The sequence below is a fragment of the Mus pahari genome, chromosome 17, assembly GCF_900095145.1.
Source record: "Mus pahari chromosome 17, PAHARI_EIJ_v1.1, whole genome shotgun sequence".
In the NCBI taxonomy this organism is placed as follows: Eukaryota; Metazoa; Chordata; class Mammalia; order Rodentia; family Muridae; genus Mus; species Mus pahari.
Window position 1 is genome coordinate 8,727,219 of NC_034606.1, and position 19,642 is coordinate 8,746,860.

Below are 19,642 nucleotides of genomic sequence, written 5' to 3' on the forward strand. Positions count from 1 at the left end.
GGTTATTTCTGGAAACTGTTCCTTTTCAGTAGCATGCTTTTGTTTACTTACATCTGTTCTTGGATCTGCTTAGAAACTTCTATGGGAGGAAAGTAGAGGCTAACAGGTTTAGGCACTGTGCCATGAGCTTCCTCCTCCTCATTTACACAATGGACGTCACTGCATAAGGCAGTTGTTAACACAGAAGGGCGTGTATATGTGTGAGCAGATATAGTAACAGTAGCTTTATTTCCTCGAAGGTACTTTTTTATTTTTTATTTTTAACTTTTTAGTGAATGATTGGCAGCTCATTATAAAACTAAAAAAGCACAGGTGAGGTTTCCACAGGACCCCAGAGCTCTTTAAAGTAGAAACACATATAAACTGCCTCTTGGGCAATGCCCGTCAATCCAGAGCAATTCAGGTTCCATGCAGAAACCGGGAGTGGTTTGTTTTATCTGACTCTTCGTGGTAGAGGCAGCTCTCCAAACGAACTGAATGGGGCTTCACATTTTCAAGGGAATCTGAAGCACCTTCCAGCCCCGAAAAACGTTTTCTGAGGCCATCGCTTTAGGGGAGGGGGACGTTGGTGTGGTAGGGCTGAGAAGGGAGGCATTAAAATGACCATATGGCCCTGCCCCTAGAGACTCTAGAGTTGCTGCTAGGTCACATGTTTGTCAGCAGGTGGCAGAGAGGAGACAGGCTCTACATCTGAATGACTAGTAACCTAACATTCCCTGAGAAGAGCAAACTTTAGGATGACTACCAGGCATCTACCACCTGACTGGCTCCCAGGGTGGGGAGCAAGCCAGAAACTAGAAGAACCCCAGGTAGGAGTGAACCTGAGACAAATGACCCTCACATGGGGCTACGGTGGGCCCTGGGAAAGGAGTGAGGACAAGACCAGTGCCATGGGGCCAGGATAGGGAGCTAGCCTGAGATGACCACCAGTCCAACTCCACACAGGCCTCGGGTACAGACCATGCCCGAGATGACCCTTGTCTGGTGCTATAATTCACGAGCTGGGTATAGCATTCCTGAGAACACTCCTGAGGTGACCCCAGGCACTCAGAGATCCCCTGGCTTTACTAAGAGGAGCAAGTAAGTGGTGGAGAAATGGAGAGAGAAACAAGGATGTGAGCACAGTGAAAAGAGGCAGAGCTGGGGACTGAAGGGAAGTGAGGAACAGACTGATGTGAGTGGCTGACCATACCACCTGGGACCATGGTGGCGTTCTGCCCTGTGCTGCCACCAGGGGCCATGTCTGGGGCCATGGCCCTGCAGCAGCAGGGGCCTGTTACCACAAAAGTCCAGACAGACTTCTGTGGTCTGGACTACCACCTGGGGACATGTTGATGTCTGAGGGCTGTGAAGAGCTGGCCCCACCCCTAGCCGGCTGCGGTACTCCCCACCCCCCTATCTGAAAGAACATTGTTGGCATTGTGGCTGAGTTGGCCCTGAGAGCAAAAGTTTGGGAGAGCCAGCTCTGCCTCTCCTCTGCTCTTCAGTGACATTGGTAAGGAAGAGATGTCCTTTTCTCTTTCTTTGTCCCTCACCATATATGGCAAATGGAAGAGCTGGCCCTTTGGTCATGAGAGGGAAGGACTGGCCATGTCTCTTACCAGTTGACACACTTCGAAGAGTGGAACCTGCACCTCATCTTGGCAGTAAGGGAAAGCTGGCCTTGTTTGCAGGGGTGTGTGTGAGCCACCAAGGGGACAAGAACAGAAAAGCTCACTGGCTGAACCAACTCAGATATCTCTCAGACCCAGATACAGGGCTTTGGAATTGGCCCTCTCCAACATCTACCACACCGATGAACTCCTGGGGTGAATGAAGGGGCTGGTCTTACAGATCCAAAACTACAGGATTTTTATAACACAGGAAAACACCAGGATGTCTGAGAGGAGTCCTACTGAGGTTCCAGCATTGATAGACAAGCAGAAGCCAGAGGCCTTGCAGCAGACCAAGGGTCACTGCAGTAAACATTTGCAAGGAAAGGACGGTGGACAAAGAGTATACTGTGAGACACACTATAGGCTCTACAGCAAGATTATTTTTTTTCTTTCTTGGGGGAAGTTACAAGGGTGGAGGATGGGTACAAGGGGAGTAGGAGATGAGTCATATTGGGGTGCATGATGTGAAATTCACAAAGAATCAATATAAAGAGAAAGAGAAAGAAGGATAAGCATAGAAATTGGGAATGTGGCTTCAGTGGAGGACAGCCTGGGGTACACGTATTCTAGGCCAGACAGGACTAGATGGTGAGGCTCTGTCCCTAAAACAAAAGAAGACAAACAAATGAGTAAACGAAATGTGAGGCAGAGCCCAGTTGGCAGGACAGGAACTCTTCCCATCCAACACAGCCTTTGTAAGTGGTATACAGTCTATAAGGAGTCAGAATTCTCCAGTCACTAAGCGAGGGAACGGCTGGCTCTCACGAAATCTGTTCTTTAATCTTCCACACCTTACACCTCCTCCTGCTGCTATTTGCTTTCTGAATACACTGACTCTACTTCATTTATCAGGCAAACCAAAATCCAGCAAGCATACAAAATCCCTGAAGCAAGGTCAGTAGGGGAAGCAAGGGGCATGTGAGGAAGCCTTAACCTCCTCTGGAATTAAACAGTGTCCATGTATCCAGAGAGCCCTTCTTGTATATCATGCTTAGGTGGAGCCTAAACAGGACTGTTCCTGGCAGTCAAGTTTATTAAAGTTATTTACTGTCTACCACAGACCTTTGCTTCTGTCTCCCCATGTGTGTTCCCCTAGTTCATGAACATGATGGCAGCTTATCTATCATGTTTATTAACAAACTTTGAGGTGTGCGTGAATCCCTACATCTGCAGTTCTCTTTATATTTGAAATCACACACGTATACAATATAACCTCCTGAGAATTTCCAGACACTGTTTCAAAGGCCTCTGAAGATGCTTTCTATTCTCCAAGCTGGTACTGACACCTGGTGGCCTCTTATGTGATATGAGGAAAAGCCAGGTGTCAGGGAGCCTGGTGTTTCCTGCCCGTGCAGTGTGTTTGGATCTCAGAACTTCGCATTTCTTGCCCGAGCTGTGCATCCTTCCTAGAGCTCTTTGATGCCATGCCACAGCTTTTAGGTTTGAGGGCACATTGTTGGCCATGTGTTTCTTTGCTCAGCTTCTCCAGTACTCAAATATTTCTCAATTTCTGAAGTTGAATTAATTTTCTAGCTTATATGGTTACCAGTCTATTTCTTTTTCCCATGGCACTTGTAGTTTCTACATTCCTGGAATTTTGCTTTTGCTCCCTAGGAGAGAACTAGAGACCAGATGGCCCATAAGATTTATTGGTTTGGGGCTGGAGAGATTGCTCAGCGGTGAAGAACATTGACTGACTACCAGAGGATCCTGTTTTTGTTTTTTTTTTTTTTAATTGCCATAAGTTTTAAACTCGGACCTGCCTAAATAGCTGGAGATTTCATGCACTCTATAGGGAGGAGGAGCTGGAGGACAATCTTCATTCATTCTTGTGACAGGTTTTCTTTGTCCTTAGACTCCAAGAAAGTTTTCTCTCTGAAATTGAGCCTTCTAAAACCTCTGGCTCCCGGGGTTTCAGTTAATCATTCCTGTTCTGCTCTGAGTGCGAATAGATACAAAACAGACCGAGGACACACAAAAGTAATTTATTTTTCCTGCCCAAATGTCTGGAGTCTCTGGTAATTAAGACAAAACCAGAAGTTGTTTTCTGCCACCATCCAAATCTAGATCTTGGTAGCCCTTTGTGTGTGTGTGTGTGTGTGTGTGTGTGTGTGTGTGTACGTATGTATGTGTATCTATATAGTCTCTCTCAGTCTCTCTCTCTATACACACACACATAGACACACACGCACACATGTGTTTGCATGTTTGCCTTGATATAATGCATTCTATTAATTGATGTAGATAACAATGAAAACCTGTGATCTTATCCATGGTTACTAGGCACCCCACAATGAATTTTGTCTTAACTGGACTCTTCTGATACAAAATGTTAGATTGACTTTAGTTTGCAAAGTGAGCATGGTTGAAAACTTTCGACTTATTCTATTTAACTGTTATGTATAAACAGGAATGTTGTTAACAGGCATGAGAGAAAAGTCCCACTGAGAACTCTGGTGAGATTCCAAATAAGCTAGACAAAAAGATCAAGCACCTTTTAGTAGGAGCTCAGATGTAGGACTAGAACTGCTGTCTTTTTATTGAAAGATGAAGTTTACTTTATGAAGTGTCTACTATGTGTCCCAAATTGGAGGATTATATTGATAGACCCCATTTGGGGTTTAGATATAATAGTAGGACTAAAAAGTCTAGGGATCATTAATTTAGAAGAATGGCTGAGTATGGCAGTTTAAGTGTATATAAAAACCGAGAGGAAAAAAAAAAGAGTCTTGGAAATTAAGCCCAGCCTCTAATTTTCAAATAAGACCAAAACCACAAAGACGGACTGGGTTTTCTTATAATCATTTGAGCTCATTAACAGCATGGAAACATAGCCATGCCTAATTACTTCCAGGCCACGTTTGCCTGTTGTTTCCTGCTCACTTGGCATGTTTATCACATGTCCCTCACACAGCCAACACATGATAAATTCTCTCTGAGGCCAACATCTTGTGTCATATTTACTACTGAAGTCTTCAGTCAGAATCTCTGACATCTACATGTGATTATTATTATCACATGGCTCACTTAGCAGGAAACAGCTTAGGATTTAAAGATTATATCTGCATCTCAAATACAGAGACTTTATCCTCCAGTGACTTATCCTGCCAAGGGAGAAAATGTGTTCATCTTGTAAAGTGGCATAAAGCTCTGTATGTCCTCAAACTTTGCATAATATTTAATGTTTGTAGAATACTTTATCAAGATATCTGATTGTTAATGACTTAAAAGAAGTTGAAGAATGTAATGGCACAGTACAGTTTAAGACTCAGTATCCAATAAGGTGGCACCCAATTGTCTTTAATATCACCATGAAGAGTGACTTGTTTATATCTAAGTTGTTAGGGTCCTGGGTTATTTAGGCAAGAGGAGGCATACCGTCATTTTCAGAGAAGGGGAGGGGGAGTCTGTTAAAAACTGGATGCTTTCAGTGTTCACCTTGACAAATATAGACCACCCTTTTGCCTTGCCTTGTCTTATTCTCCTAAATTTTTACCACACTCTGAATAAAAGAAAAAGTGGAACCTGCTTAGAATAGAGGGATGTCTCTAATTTCAGGTGCTTGACACAGAGCTTTGACATTTCTAAAACAGTCCTAGGAGATGACACATATTGAAAGATAGCTTTGTCCCTGAAACAGTGTGATGTTTGTCTATGGGGCAGCTGTAGCATCTTAAGGCAGGAAGCAGACTGACTTTGTTGTATTCTTAGCACCCCTCATGTCAGCAAGCACACCATAAGCAATGAGATTTGAGAACAATAAGGGAGACCAGTGGAACGTAGTCTAGAAAGGCAGAGGATGCTCTGAAGCTAATAAAGTGCCCTCGTAGGAATGCCAGCTGCTGTGTGGGTCATTTTAGAATAAAACAAATAGTTTTGACATCAGAATGAGAAGTTTTAGCATTAACTTAGAAATCATTCAGGTGTGCAAATAGGGGGCTATGCAATGAGACCCCTGTATGAACCTGGCTAGCTGCCCATTTATGGTAGGGGAGCATTTAGACTACCCAGGCAAGCAAAGAGTGATAGACACTAAGAGCCTCTCAACACCAGGTATCCATGTGTGCTGGTCAGCCAGTGCTGGATCATCAAGAATTCCTGCCTGCATTCTTGGCATGTTCAATGTGCCAACTGTCGGTGGTTTTCTTTATAATGACAATAACAATAATAATAATTATAGATAGATCTTAATGCCTTGTGTGCCAGACTTAAGGGCGTCACAGATGACTTTTGGCTATGAAATGCTAGCGACCCTAGCTTTTGTTCTTACACAGATGGATCAGCTCACAGCTCAGAGGAGGCTTGAGGGCTGCCCAGGAGCAGGAGAAACATATTAAAAAATGGCTTAGGCATGTAATCCACTGTTTATGGAGGCAGCGTTCCCTGTAAAGCTACTGGAGGAGGAGGAGGAGGAGGAGGANGGAGGAGGAGGAGGAGGAGGAGGAGGAGGAGGATTTAAAGCCATTTTACCAGGATGATCACCGCTCTGACCACTTTTAGCTTTATAGTAGGAGGAATTTGTAAAAAATGTACACCAGAAGTGTGGTTTTTTGTTTTCTGCTTGCTTAAAACAGCACAGGAGAATTCCATTTATTAGTATAGTTTTAATGTTTTTTTTTTCCCTCTAGCATTGTTTAGATGGCCTGCCTGCCACCCATCCATTCAAACTATTGCAGGAACTTTAGAAGTCTCATGCCAGTTGATCCTTGAGTAACCTTTCCATGGTTGTTTATTTTGTTAGTGTAATAACATACTCCTGCATATGATGCTCACAGCTCTATAAAATTTTGTCCAAGAACACCTTTCTGATGGCCTTTGAAACTTCCCCCAGGTCATACTCTGTCCTTCCGACACCCGGGACACAAGTCCTCATATCTGACAATTTTAAGAATTGTGCTAAAACACATGCAACACAAAATGAGCCAGGCTCACCGTGTTCATGCCATGAAATTCAATGAGCACAGCCATCCTGATACGAAGCCACCCCACCAGTTCTAGAAGGACTTCAGCACCATAAACTCAGCTGTCGTTAGCTTTCTGTTTATCTATTGCTATACCAGCTGCTCCTGGTCACTAAGCCTTTCTGCCTTACTGATTTCTGTATTGTGGACATTTCATGTAAATGGACTCATACAACATGTAGTCTTATGGATATGACTTCTGTCAGTTACCATAATACTTTCACAATTTGTCCATGTTGCTGTACGTATATTACTGCATTCCTGTTATTAGTGAATACTTTTACAGTATATATGTGCACTAATAATTGGTTTATCCATTCACTAAGGGTTTTTGAGTTATTTCCATCTTCTGGCTTCTCTCAATACATTACTATTAAAATTTGCATACAATGTGTTTTATATTTATGTATAATAATATATAATATATTTTATAATAAAATAATATATTATATAGTTCATATAAGATATAATATAATGTATAACATATGATAATATACTATTAATATATACAATATGTATATATAATATATAATATGCTATAATACATAAAATATGTTATATATTATATATGACATATTATATATAGAATATATGTATGAATTTAGGAATGTTTATGATATATAGAATCTCTATATTAGACAATATCTGGATTACACATAATTATCAGTATACAAACTTAAAAGATGTACACAGTTTAATATGTGTATATTTATTCAAAAGCAATGTATCAATTGGATCTTGATTTTATTGAATGTTTAAGGCCTGGTATACAGAGCATCTGAAGAACTCTTGTCAGCTATTATTTCTGATGCTTTCTTCCATTCTGTGAATTACTTCTCACTTTCTTTAAATTTGAAAATATAAGATGTACCTAGCAAAATATTAACTGTTGGAGTCATAAAACCAGTAAATCATTGACACATCCAATGATCCAACATCTTAAAGATTTTTTTTTATTTAAGAGCTACATAATTTTTTGATAATTTGAGTATATCTTTAATGTAATGACAAAGTATAACACAGTTAAGGATAGTTGCTCCAGTCCAGCCAGTGTGCTAGTACAACACTCGAGTTACGCTAAACTTCACAATATTCCCATAATATAGACAATATTATTATGGCACAGCAAGGGCTCTTGACAAAACTTTTGCATTTAACATCTAAGTTTCCATGCCAAATATTTATTTCCAACATCTGTCAAAGTAGGAAAGGAAGCGCTTGTTCTTCTGTACACAGAACCCCTGGAGTTTGAAGAAAACAATATATCAGTAGACATTAGCATTGATATGTTGCTTGTAGAACAGCATTTTACAATATACAGCCACTCAGAGTGAAGCGTCTGGCTACATCAGTAAAGATTCCATGACAAAAACTCCGAAGTGAGATGGGGTGGGAGACAGAAAAAGACACAAGTAATTTCAGTGCAGGCCAAGGCGCAGGGAGAAGCAGAGGGTGGACGAGACTTTGGGAGGAGGTACCTGCTAGTCTGAGTCTGTCTCAGAGTCATGGTTTGGCCTCTTCTGGGACAAACAAACAAACAAACAAAACAAAACAACAAGAAAGATGCGATTCTCTTTCTCTGCTTGACTGCTGGCTGCTACCTGAAAGTAAATCTTTTTTCTCTTTTAATAAAATAAAAATAATGAGATAATACAAAATTAATACATCAGAATTGTACCAAACAAACAAACAGGAGGAAAAGAGGCTGTGAGAAGCCCACCCAATCCCAAACCAGGGAACAACTCATTCTCAGGCTCAGGGATCCCATAAAAGCACTAAACCGGAAGTCATAGCAGGTACACAAAGGGCTCCGTGCAGACCTGTGCAGGCCCTGTGTTTGCTGCTTGATTCTCTACCAGTTCATAAGAATTTTGGTCATGTTGGTATAGGGGACTTGTTCTCTTGGTGTCCTCCACCCCCTCTGGCTCTTACCCTCCTTATGCCTCCTCTTTTGCAGGGCTTCCTGAGCCCTGAGGGGAGGGATTTGATTTAGACATCCTGAATAAGGGCTGAGTGTTCTAAGGTCTGTCACTCTCCGAATAATGTCTGCTATGTCTCTATTTATTCCTATCTCCTGAAGGAAGAGCTTCTCTGGACATGGCTGAACAAGGTAGCAGAATGTTCCTTTATTGCTATTTAGTTCTCTTCTAGGTCCATCTCTTACCTAGTCTCAAGGTTTTAGTTACTCAAGCAGGGCTGTCTAATCTTGTAGGATTACCTTCATTTAAATCACATATTTGTTGGTTTCTTGTTCGGGCTCTTTGCTCCTCTATTGTCCTAGCATGTAGTATAGGCAGGACACCACTGTAGATCTACATGTTGGTGGCTGGCCCTATATTTATGGTTCTCTTTTGGTAGCATGAAAAGATGCTAGAAGATGGGGTGAAGGCTCTGCCTAGGCACCAATTCAATTTCTCCATGTTCAGTGAGTTGCATAGGTGTTGACTTCAGCCATGGAGTCTTGCTATCAGTTTGTGGAGAACAACCTAGAGTCTTGGCAATAGCCCAGGTTGTTTGGAGCTTCCCACGGGACCCCTTTGGCCAACAACTCAATTACATGAAACCCAGTCCCAGAACTGGAAACTATTTGATGACAAGAGATGGGGAGTTGAGGGCTTTGTTTTCCCCATTATTTGACAATTTCATTTCCATTGGCTTCATATATGTCTATCTTAGGAACCTTTTCCTGCTGTGTTAGATTTCTATATTATCCCCTAGCAGTCTCTCCCATATTCCCTCCCACTCCATAACTCTTCCCAATTAATCCTCCCATTCAGCCCCTCCCATCCACCCATATCTGTTTATTCAATTTCCATTATCTAGGGAGATTTATCTATTTGTCCCGCCTAGTCCCTTACTTTTTACCTAACCTCAGGGCTCTGCACAGACAGGCTGGTCTCCAGTTGAGCTGAGGTCTGAACCTTCATGACACGGTAAGCGTTCCCTTATGCTCCTGGAACTCTGGCTTCTGCCCAAGTTACCGCCCCCCACAGCCCCCACAAGAGAAGCATGGCTAGAAGTCACATAGGCAATGGCCTAAGCTTCTGATCATCAGGCTAAACTCCTTCCCAGTTACCTAGCAACAGTAAAGACCATAAAAAGGTCTGTTCAGTCCCTGCTTGCTCTCTTACCTCTTACTCTCTTACTTCTTACCCCTCACTCCCACCCCTCTCTCCTCTTTGTCTTTTCTTCTCCTCTCTCTTTGTCTTCTCCTCTCTTCTCTCTCCTCTCTCTTACTCTCTTTCTCTCTAGCCTTTCTCTCTCTCTCTCTCTCTCTCTCTCTCTCTCTCTCTCTCTCTCTCTCTCTCTCTCCCCGCCTTTCTATAATAAAGTTTGAAAACCATAGAATTTCTCTACTCATCAAGGCCCACTGTGCTTGGAGGATGGTGCAGGCTTTCTCCTTATGAGCCAATTCTAATCTCCAATTAGAAGGCCTTCCTGTGCTCCAGTCAAGATCCACTGCACTCACTCTCACAGGTATTGGGAACCTCTTCCCTCATCCCTCTCGCCCATAACCCCCCAGTGGCTTTACCAAGGTAGCTCTGGGGTTCCCAGGTAGTGCTGCCCCTTGGTTACCCCCTGAAGAGTGGGTCAGAGGCTTGAATGCCCACCCAGGGCTGAGTGGAAATTGTATGGCAGCTCTCCCATGCCTGACAGACCAGAGAATAGGTAAAACTCTGGCATGGTGTGGATCTTTCTCCTTCCCCTCTTCCCCTGGGCCCCCCTTTTCGTTCCCAACATATGTGTGTATAGATTGTAGCTTGGATATCATTGACTTTACAACTGATAACCGCATATATACCATATTTGTCTTTCTGAGTCTGGGGTACCTCACTCTGGATGAGTTTTCCTAGTTTCATACATTTACTTGTGAGTTTCATGACGTCTCTGTTTTTAACAGCTTAGTACTACTCCACCTTGACCATTCAGTTCCTAGATTAATGACACGCGATTTTTATATTTATAATAAGCCTTGAATGCACTAAGGCTGGGCAGATATCTATACTCTAAACTATTAAAATCTACTTCCCCATCAATAACCCCACATTATAACTTGCTGTGTTCTGTCTGGGCTTCTCTTTTCTCCATCCATTCTTCTGTTGAGGAAGGAACATCTAAGTTGTTTCCAATGTTAGGTTATTAGGAATAGAGTAGCAATGAGCATGGTTGAGAAAGTGTCTTAAAAGTAGAATGAAGTGTCTTTGGGTATATGACCAAGAGTGGTGTAGAGGATCTTGAGGTAGATTGGCTCCCATCTTCCTAGGAACTGCCACACTGTTGTAATAAGTATTTAATCTCAGTCAGGGGTTTCCACCCGACCTTGACCATTCAGTTTCTAGATTAATGACACGCGATTTTTATATTTATAATAAGCCTTGAATGCACTAAGGCTGGGTAGATATCTACACTCTAAACTGTTAAAATCTACTTCCCCATCAATAACCCCACATTATAACTTTCTGTGTTCTGTCTGGGCTTCTCTTAACTCCAATTTGCCAGTCCTCATGACTATGTTTTCATGACTCACCAAACCCATGGCATCTTCTCCTTTCTCCACATCTACTTCTCTTCCTCATGGTCTCTACTCAGACCCCAAGCATGATGTCCCAGAACCCAGCTCAGGATCCTCTGAGACTTATCCCAGGCAGATGCTCATCTGTAACTGTAAGCATCCTAGAAGCATGTGAGTTGGAAAGGTGAGTAAATGACTCTGCTAGATGAAGGGAGTAGAAAATGAACCATTCAAATGCTTCTACGGGATTCTTGGAATTTTATTTTATTTAAAGTGCTGCTCTAATGTTTACTAAAGCTTCCAGGATCACAAAAAGGATAAGGTAGGGAGTGGCCTTTATTGAAAGGGTTGGTAAAAAATATAGCATCATCTTGGAGAACCACATTTTAATTAGAGAATACATTTTTTTTTTTAAAAGGAAGAGTTTGAAAGAAATTTCAAAGTACAGGGTTGCTCTTTTAACAAACGGTATGGGGGAAAATTGAACATATACAGGTGAACACTGTGGTGGTATCTTACATTACACTGTGCACAAAAATCAAGACAACATGGCATGAAGAACTGAACATGAGAATCAAAAGTATACAACCTGTCTCCAGCCAAGGAAGCAGTTAAGCTATCTTTACCTCTCCCTCTGCTCCTACAAGTCTAATCCCAGTCCCCTACTGCCACCCCAGCTCTAGCACAGAACATCGGCCACAGCCTCCTCGTCCTCTCTGCCCTCTACTGCAGTAGATCACACAGACCCAGTCGTACTCTAATCTGAGTGGGTCAGTTAGGTTGAGAATGTATCCAGAATTAAACAATTTTTCATGATTTTCAGAAAAAGAAACCTTGGAGTCATTTCAGTTATACAGAAAACATTTTATATTGTAATATTAATACTGTCAAAACTAGGACAGCCACCTGATGTGCAGGCAAAATTAATTGTTGCAGTTTTTGAAAATAAACTCTACTGCAACATTCCCTACTAGTGTATGTATTCTCTCTGGATGAGGTTATAGTGGATACTATTTAGCTAATACACACAAGGTATTTAATATCTGAATCCACAGTGAGTTTGTCCATATTTCAGTTAAGGCTTAAAAAAGGAACTATGTATGTGCAGTCATATGTTTCAAAAGGCATTGGGGAGAGAGCAGAGTTTGTAAGGACTCTGTGTCAGAAACCTACATAGGCATGCCAGGAGTAAGGGATAATTTTTTTAATTCTGATGCTAGGGAAAAGGATTAAGATCTCTGGAACACACTCACTAGCCAGCCTTTATAACTCGCCTGGTGAGCTTCAGATCTCTGGGACACACTCACTAGCCAGCCTTTATAGCTCTACTGGTGAGCTTCAGGCCAATGAGAGACCTTGTGTCAAAGGAGGTAGGCACTCTCTTTTTTTCAGATTTTATTTTTTAGTTAAAACGTTATTATATAATGGAAATTGTGTACACATTTTATTGACATGTAATTTCTCCCTTCCGTTTCCTCTCTCCAACCCTTACATCTCTTTTTCAGTAAATTACTTTATAGCTGATCAATAGTATTGGATAAGCCATTAGTGAGACCATCCCCAGGAAAGACTAATTATATATATTTTTACAAAATCGTCTATAGATATAAAATTTCAAAATAAAGAAATTAATTGCCATTACCAGAAAGTCATATAGTGAAGTGACTTGCAAAATTATCTTGAGTATGACTAAATGGTAAAAAAAAATATTGACTCAACACACATTCAAATCATATACTTATAATAAACACATAGACAATAATATATATAATCATATAGATAAATGTATGTATACAATATACATGTACATATTATGTATGATAAAAATATTTTTATTTAAACCAAAAGCTCAATATTAACACTTACTGCATTTACTGTGTTGTAAGCATTTAATATATATCCCACTTCAGTGAAAAAACATGCTGATTGAGAGCTACCAAAGGGATTTCATGAACGATACTCAGATATAAGTCACAGAAAAATGTTACAGTAAAAGAAATATAATCTACAAAGCATATTTCCCATAGCAAACATTTATCAAGAAGAAATTTAACCTAGACATTGGGAGGTAATTCCTGCCAGTATCAGCCGCTATCGCTCCCATTGTTCTGCTTCTGCCCCATGGTATCTGTCCTAGCCTCTCTTGCTAAGAGCATTTGGGGTTTCTAAGATATTACCTTAGCATTGCAGAACTGGATTTACCATGGACGGTGCTTTGTTATTTTCAGTACATGCTTCCTAGCTTCCAAGAAGTCTATATTGATGATCCCTCTTTTAGCAACGTAGTTTCATTTTCTCAGACTTCTAACTGTTAGACAGTCACTCTCTTACTTAATTCATTAATTACCAGTTGTTCATTCTTTGTCCTTGTACATAGTTGAAGCAATTTTGTCACAATCTTATACACTGGTATTCTGCAGTGACTATATGCATAATCTCACTCTCTTTTTCTCTCTCAGTTAGATTCACTCTGCTGAATAATTTTAAATTAAGATGCTTCTAGTACCCTAAATCAAATGAGCTCATGTCTGGTTTATCATATTTGGTTGATCATCATTCAGTTCTAGGAAAAGGCAAATATAGCTAAGTTCTTCCTTTATCCCTTCCATCCTCATCAAGCCTTTCTGGGAAGTTGATTTACTAGCTTGCTTTGACAAAGTAATCAAAATGTCCTTCAGTGAGGATTGTGCATCATTTCTAGAGCCTGGAAATATTGCCCAGTATCAACAGTTTTCAAACTGTGGTCTCTTAGTAGAGGAGTTGCAGAGAGACCTTTATAGACTCTGGAGAAGGAGAGAGGAAACTGAGATTCGGCGCATGGCGGAGGCTCTAGAAAGAACTCCACAGTCCATTCGATGAGTTTACGGTGCTTTGCATGTTTCATGTATTAGGTTTCTGCCCAAAGCCTGCGGTTTAAGCCCCCATTACTGACCTCCATAGGATTTCTGATTGTGAAAGGCATTCTAAAGAAAACAAGACAGTTACCTTCAATTTATTATTGCATGCGTTAAAAATCACCTCGTGTTACAAGACACCAAGTTCCTTTAAAATACTAGTATAATTCCATTGACTTTCATAGAGGTATACAAGGCAGTGTGCAGTGAACGAAGTAGGCTTACTCTAGTGAGTCCCGATGACCCAATAATAATTTTGATTGTTATAGGGATAAAATAAGATTCAGATGTTTCCTTTGTTGGTAGTTTTTACCATTTGCCAATATAACATAAAGTAAATAGAGCATAACTGACTTTCAACTTGTCTTTAGTCATTTATCATTATGCTAAGTAGATAAAAATCCATCGAATCTTTCCTAAATTGTTCACTTTGATTTGATCTTGACATATCTTACACGAGAGCTGGTTTCAGTGTGATCATTTCAACAAGACTGAAGCCTGAAAGCCACAAATTTTATATTAAAAATTCCTAGTGGCTTCACAGGAGTCTGTGTGTGAAGGTTATGAGTATAGTTCTGAATGGAGAGTATCCAGATTCAAATATCAGCATTCAAACTTCGTAGACATGGGTCTCTGGGCAAACTCGATGCTCCTGTGCTTCTGCTTACTCATCTATAGGAGGATGCTGAAGGGTACAATATGGGATGCTTGATCCACATGGATAGGATAAGGACCATATGCAAATGAAGAATTACACATGCAAATGAAGAATTACAAATGTTTTTAGTAAGCTTGGTTTGTTGTAAACCAGCTGCAACCTCAACACCCAGAAGGCAGAAGAAGAAGTATCTACTCAAATCAGCGCCTCAGAGTGGGACCCTGTATCTAAAAATCAAAACTAAAACCCCAAGAAACTTGGTTTTGGTCTATATAACTTCTCTAGAAAGTAGACTGCTATTTCAATATAATTTTCACCCATCCCCATATTATTTAAGAGAGAGATTCGGATAAGAGAGCAGGTTTTGGGTCACATTTTATTAAAATAGAGATGTGAAGAATGCATATCTACATATCACCTTGTAAACGTGAGTATTTATTATTTCTTAATTTCGGTGAATGTATGGTGAGGATGAGACAGGTCAACTGGTCTTGCTTTATAAATCATGATGTGTGTTCCCTGGAAATATTTTGAATTTAACATATTATGGATGCTTCAAATGTGATAATAAAAATGTCCTTGTAATGAAACAATAGCCTTTTGCATTCACGTAAGTCCTCTGCCTTGTTAACACATCTTCACTTCCTCTACTGGCATGGCTAATGGCTTTTTGATGCTGTCTACTCTCAAGTGCTCTCACATTTTGGAACATTAAATAGCACAGTGGTATGTGTAGCTGCAAGCATAGCGTTTCAAATGTGTAGTGTAATCAGCCCCATTTGTATGGACTTCTGTGTCTTTCTGAAAACAAGTAGTGTTAGTTAGTGGTAGTGCCTTTCTTAAGGACCCAGGAAACTGGTACAATGCTTCTATCCCAGATGTAAAATACTTTGATCCAAATTCTTCCCTGTCAAGTGCTCACTGATACCTCTTGGGTAGATTGGGTCCTAATGAGACTCCTTTTACATCTTCATCAATCAGTTCATGAAGAGTCCACATTCTTGCATCAATCCTGCCCCTCTCTTTTTTTCAGGAATTAAAAGTGACCAGGTAAATTTTCTATTTCCCTTTAATGTTTGCAAGAACTCTATTATAAAACTGAATGTTTCTGATCTCATATATCAAGATAAGGTATAGAAACGTATTGAATCTTATGACTTAGTTCTCTTCTCTTGATTTTTTTTTTTTTTTTTTTGGTGCAGGAGGGCAATTGTTTGTGTGTATGTATGTGCGTGTAGATCTGAGGGCAGTTTCAGTTAGTTGTCTTTCTCAATTGCTTTCCATTTTTCTTTTAATAATACTTTTTACTTATTCTTTGAAAATTTCATACTTGTATACAAAGTTCTTGATCATATCCATCTCCATCCCTACCCCTCCCCATGAAAATTTTTACAGGATTCCCCAATACACGTACCTCTAACTGCATATCACTGACTTTTAAAATTAGTATTATCAATTTTATTATTTTAATTCACTGAATCTAATTAGTGTTGCCAATTTGAGTGTTCATACACTTGAAAATGGGCAAGCTACCAGTGGTAATTTACCAAAGAAAGGTGGTTTTCCCTTCCCCAGTAACTATTATATGCTAGAGTGGAGCTCTTCTTAATCCTTCCATGATCAACGTTGGAATTTTAGCTTGTTTGATCTATTGTAGTAACCATAGTTATCTACCATGAATTTGTCAACACTAGGACTATGCCATGTCCAAAATACAGCTTTTAACAGAACTCCTCTCCATTCCCTGGCTTTTACAGTCTTTCCATCCCATTTTCCTCAAGGTTTCCAAAGCCCTTGGTTGATGTACATGTTCTGTCTACAGTGAGCACTCCAATTCCTTATTCTCTGCACTTAGAACAGTTGTGAGTCTCCGCATTAGCCACTTCCTATTGCAGCAAGAGACTCCTCTGACCAACACTGAGAATAGCACAAATTTGTGGCTATAAACATATAGGGTTCTTCCTAGGGTTTATGACAGCTCCCAGTCATGGGTTCTGATCATGTTCATAGTATCAGGCATGAATTTCTTCATGTAGAGGACTGAAATCAAGATTGTGGTTGGCTATTTTCATGAATAATCTTGTTACCACTGAACCAGTGAGCAAATCTTGATTATCTTGATAAGACAGTTGATGACCTTTCTCCTCCAGCAGCATGTGGAAACACCTTCCATACTATGAAATCTAGTCAGCAGGGTCAGAATTTCCTGACACATTTAAGATTAATTTCTTTGTGTCTTGCAACCAAAGTGGTGGTATCTAGCAGTAAAATCTTACCATGCAGTTATGGTGGACAATCTAGAGCCTGTATTGATTTGGGTGCTTCTGGGACCTCCCTGACCAATAGAGAGATAGCATGCCTAACACTAAAATTGTCCTTTAATAACCCACAGCTTCTGGGAACAGCATTGTTTATCCATGAGCAGAGAGGTACTCTGAATACATGTGTGTGTGTGTGTGTGTGTGTGTGTGTGTGCGCGCGTGCGCGTGCGCGCGTGTGTATGTATGTATATATCATGATTTTGTTTAGGGGAATGTGGACTTTGGATTAGAAAAGCCGTTGAAAGACTGAAGTGTGGATGAATGGGCCACACTAGTAGGGCCATGGAAGATAACAGTGTTGAGGGTGATTTCAGCTGTGGGAGGCTAGCTTAGGAGGTTTCAGAGGAGAGGAATTTTTGTATGTGACCTAGATACTGTTCCTGTGATACCTTGGCAAAGAATCTGGCTGATTCCTGCCCTTGACCAAAAATTTTGCCTGACGATAAACTGAAGAGTTTTGGATTAGTTGCATTGGCAGAGGAACATCCAAATCAACCTAGTATTAAAAGGGAAGAATAGCTCGTTCAGACCCTGTGTGCACAGTTTAGTCCACAGTAACTGGAAAGCTCATTTAGATGCCGTGTGCACAGTTTAGTCCACAGCAACTGGAAAGCTCATTTAGATGCCGTGTGCACAGTTTAGTCCACAGCAGCTGGCTCCATCAGTCTTAGGCTCATGGCAAGGCAGAAACAGGGCTGAATGCCACAGCCAAGCACTCTCAGTGTTCAGCCAGGAAGTAGAGAGGACCTTTCAATGGCACATCCTCAATTTCTACTTTCTCTGACTAGGCTCCTGCTGTGAATAGCATTTCCTATTGTGAATTCATGTAGGTTAGTTCATTGATAATGGTAGTGTCTTCTTTTGTAGAGCAAGCCTTCAACACAAGAGCCTTTGGGGATGCGTCATCCCTAAACTATAACACACAGAAAGTCTGGACATTTAGTGGAGGTGACATTGTAGTCTGTGATAAAGAAACTGCTATACATGAGTTACATGATGAACAATACCTTTAGCTTCTTACAACTCTGAAGGATGCCCATGAAGATACAGGCACACTCAGTGCCTGGGAAGGCTTCACTCCTGGTTTGTGTAATTCTCATTTATCTTCCCATGGGTCCTCAGATAAAGGAATGGTGAAGGAGTCTCTGGAGCCTCCTTTGTAAGGGCATTGATATGATCCATGAGGATTCCATACTAGCTCCATTATATTGGCTGTTTGGTTCCAGAATGGGAATTTGGGAAGCATATGAGCATTTGGCATACAGTCAAAACAAAAAGTGGAGTGGGGGGCAAAACAGAAAGAAGGAGGACTGAAGGTGACACAGAGGGAGAATACTTGAATACCTCTTATTTTTTTATTTTTTTATTTTAGAATCAACAGGTAACACAATCGCTGGGCACAGATTGTAAGCTATTCTATGTTATAAGTCCTCCAGTGGCCGGTCTGCCACTCAAAACAGCCTCTGTTTTCCTACATTCTGTCTGCCCCTCTTATTCCTGATGTTCAAAAGTGAGAATACATTTTTTTTAATAAATGGCATTATGTTAGTTGAAAGGAACAGTAACCAAATCAAATGCATTTCATTGTTAAAGGATGCTGGGTTCAGTACTGAAAAAAGATCAGGATGTTTATGGGGTTTCAGGAAATGCCCCAGTAAGTTCCAGGCATTTGAACCCTTGGCAAGACACTTGGTGGCTTTCCTCTCTGTACTTCCCCACAGGTTTATTTTTAACAATGATTCTAACCTGGCTTCTTTGGCTGCATTGCAGAATAGCCCTAATAGGTACCAGGCTGTCTGTGTCACAGGCCAGGCTCCCCAGGGGAAACTATCTTACATCTGACTTGAATCCAAGTCCACCAAGGGAGGGGACATCCTTGGATAGCAGGTAGGTCAGCTGATTGCTGCAACAACTACCACTGCATGCGATGATCAGTCGCTCATAGTGGGCAAACTGCACAGGATAGCGTAGGACCGTTTAGTTGAAACTTTCTCAAACATGCTTTGAATCTACACTCATGTGTTCCCAGTTGTTTTCATTTCCCACCGCTCCTAAGTTATCCAGTGGAGAGACCCACTACTGCCGTGCGACGTAGTCCCTCTTCATAAACGTGACAGAGAGTGGTTGAAGTTACAGAGTCTGAGTAGTGAGACCTAATTCATCTCGCTGAGCACTTTACTCATGGTCATTTCTTTTCTAGCTTCGCCTTTATAGATCTGCATGTCTCAAAGCTTTTAGTGCTCTTCATCTTCTGACACTTTGTTGTGCTTTGAATAAACATGGCCTCCACAGGCCCATCAGGAGTGGTACTATTAAGAGGTGTGGCCCTGGGGGTGGAAGTGTGTCACTGGGGGGTGGGCTTTGAGGTCTCAGAAGCTAGTGGCTCACTGTGTCTTCCTGCTGCCTGTGGATCCAGATGTAGAACTCTCAGTGACCTCTCTGGCACCATGTCTGCACAAGTGCCACCATGCTTCCAGCCAGGCACGATAACAGTGACAACTGACTAAACCTATGTAAGCCAGCCTCAATGCTTTGTAAGAGTTGCTGTGGTCATTTTCACAGAAAGAGAAAGCATAGCTAAGATGCACATCTTCTTTGGTTACTTTTCTCTGAACAGTTCCCACTTTATTGACTGAGTTT

General features: G+C 41.0%; 1 pseudogene; it reads left to right on the forward strand.

Annotated features, from left to right (window-relative positions):
* The first annotated feature begins 612 nt into the window (after positions 1–612).
* LOC115062451 lies at positions 613–714 on the forward strand (annotated as a pseudogene).
* The last annotated feature ends 18,928 nt before the right edge of the window (positions 715–19,642 follow it).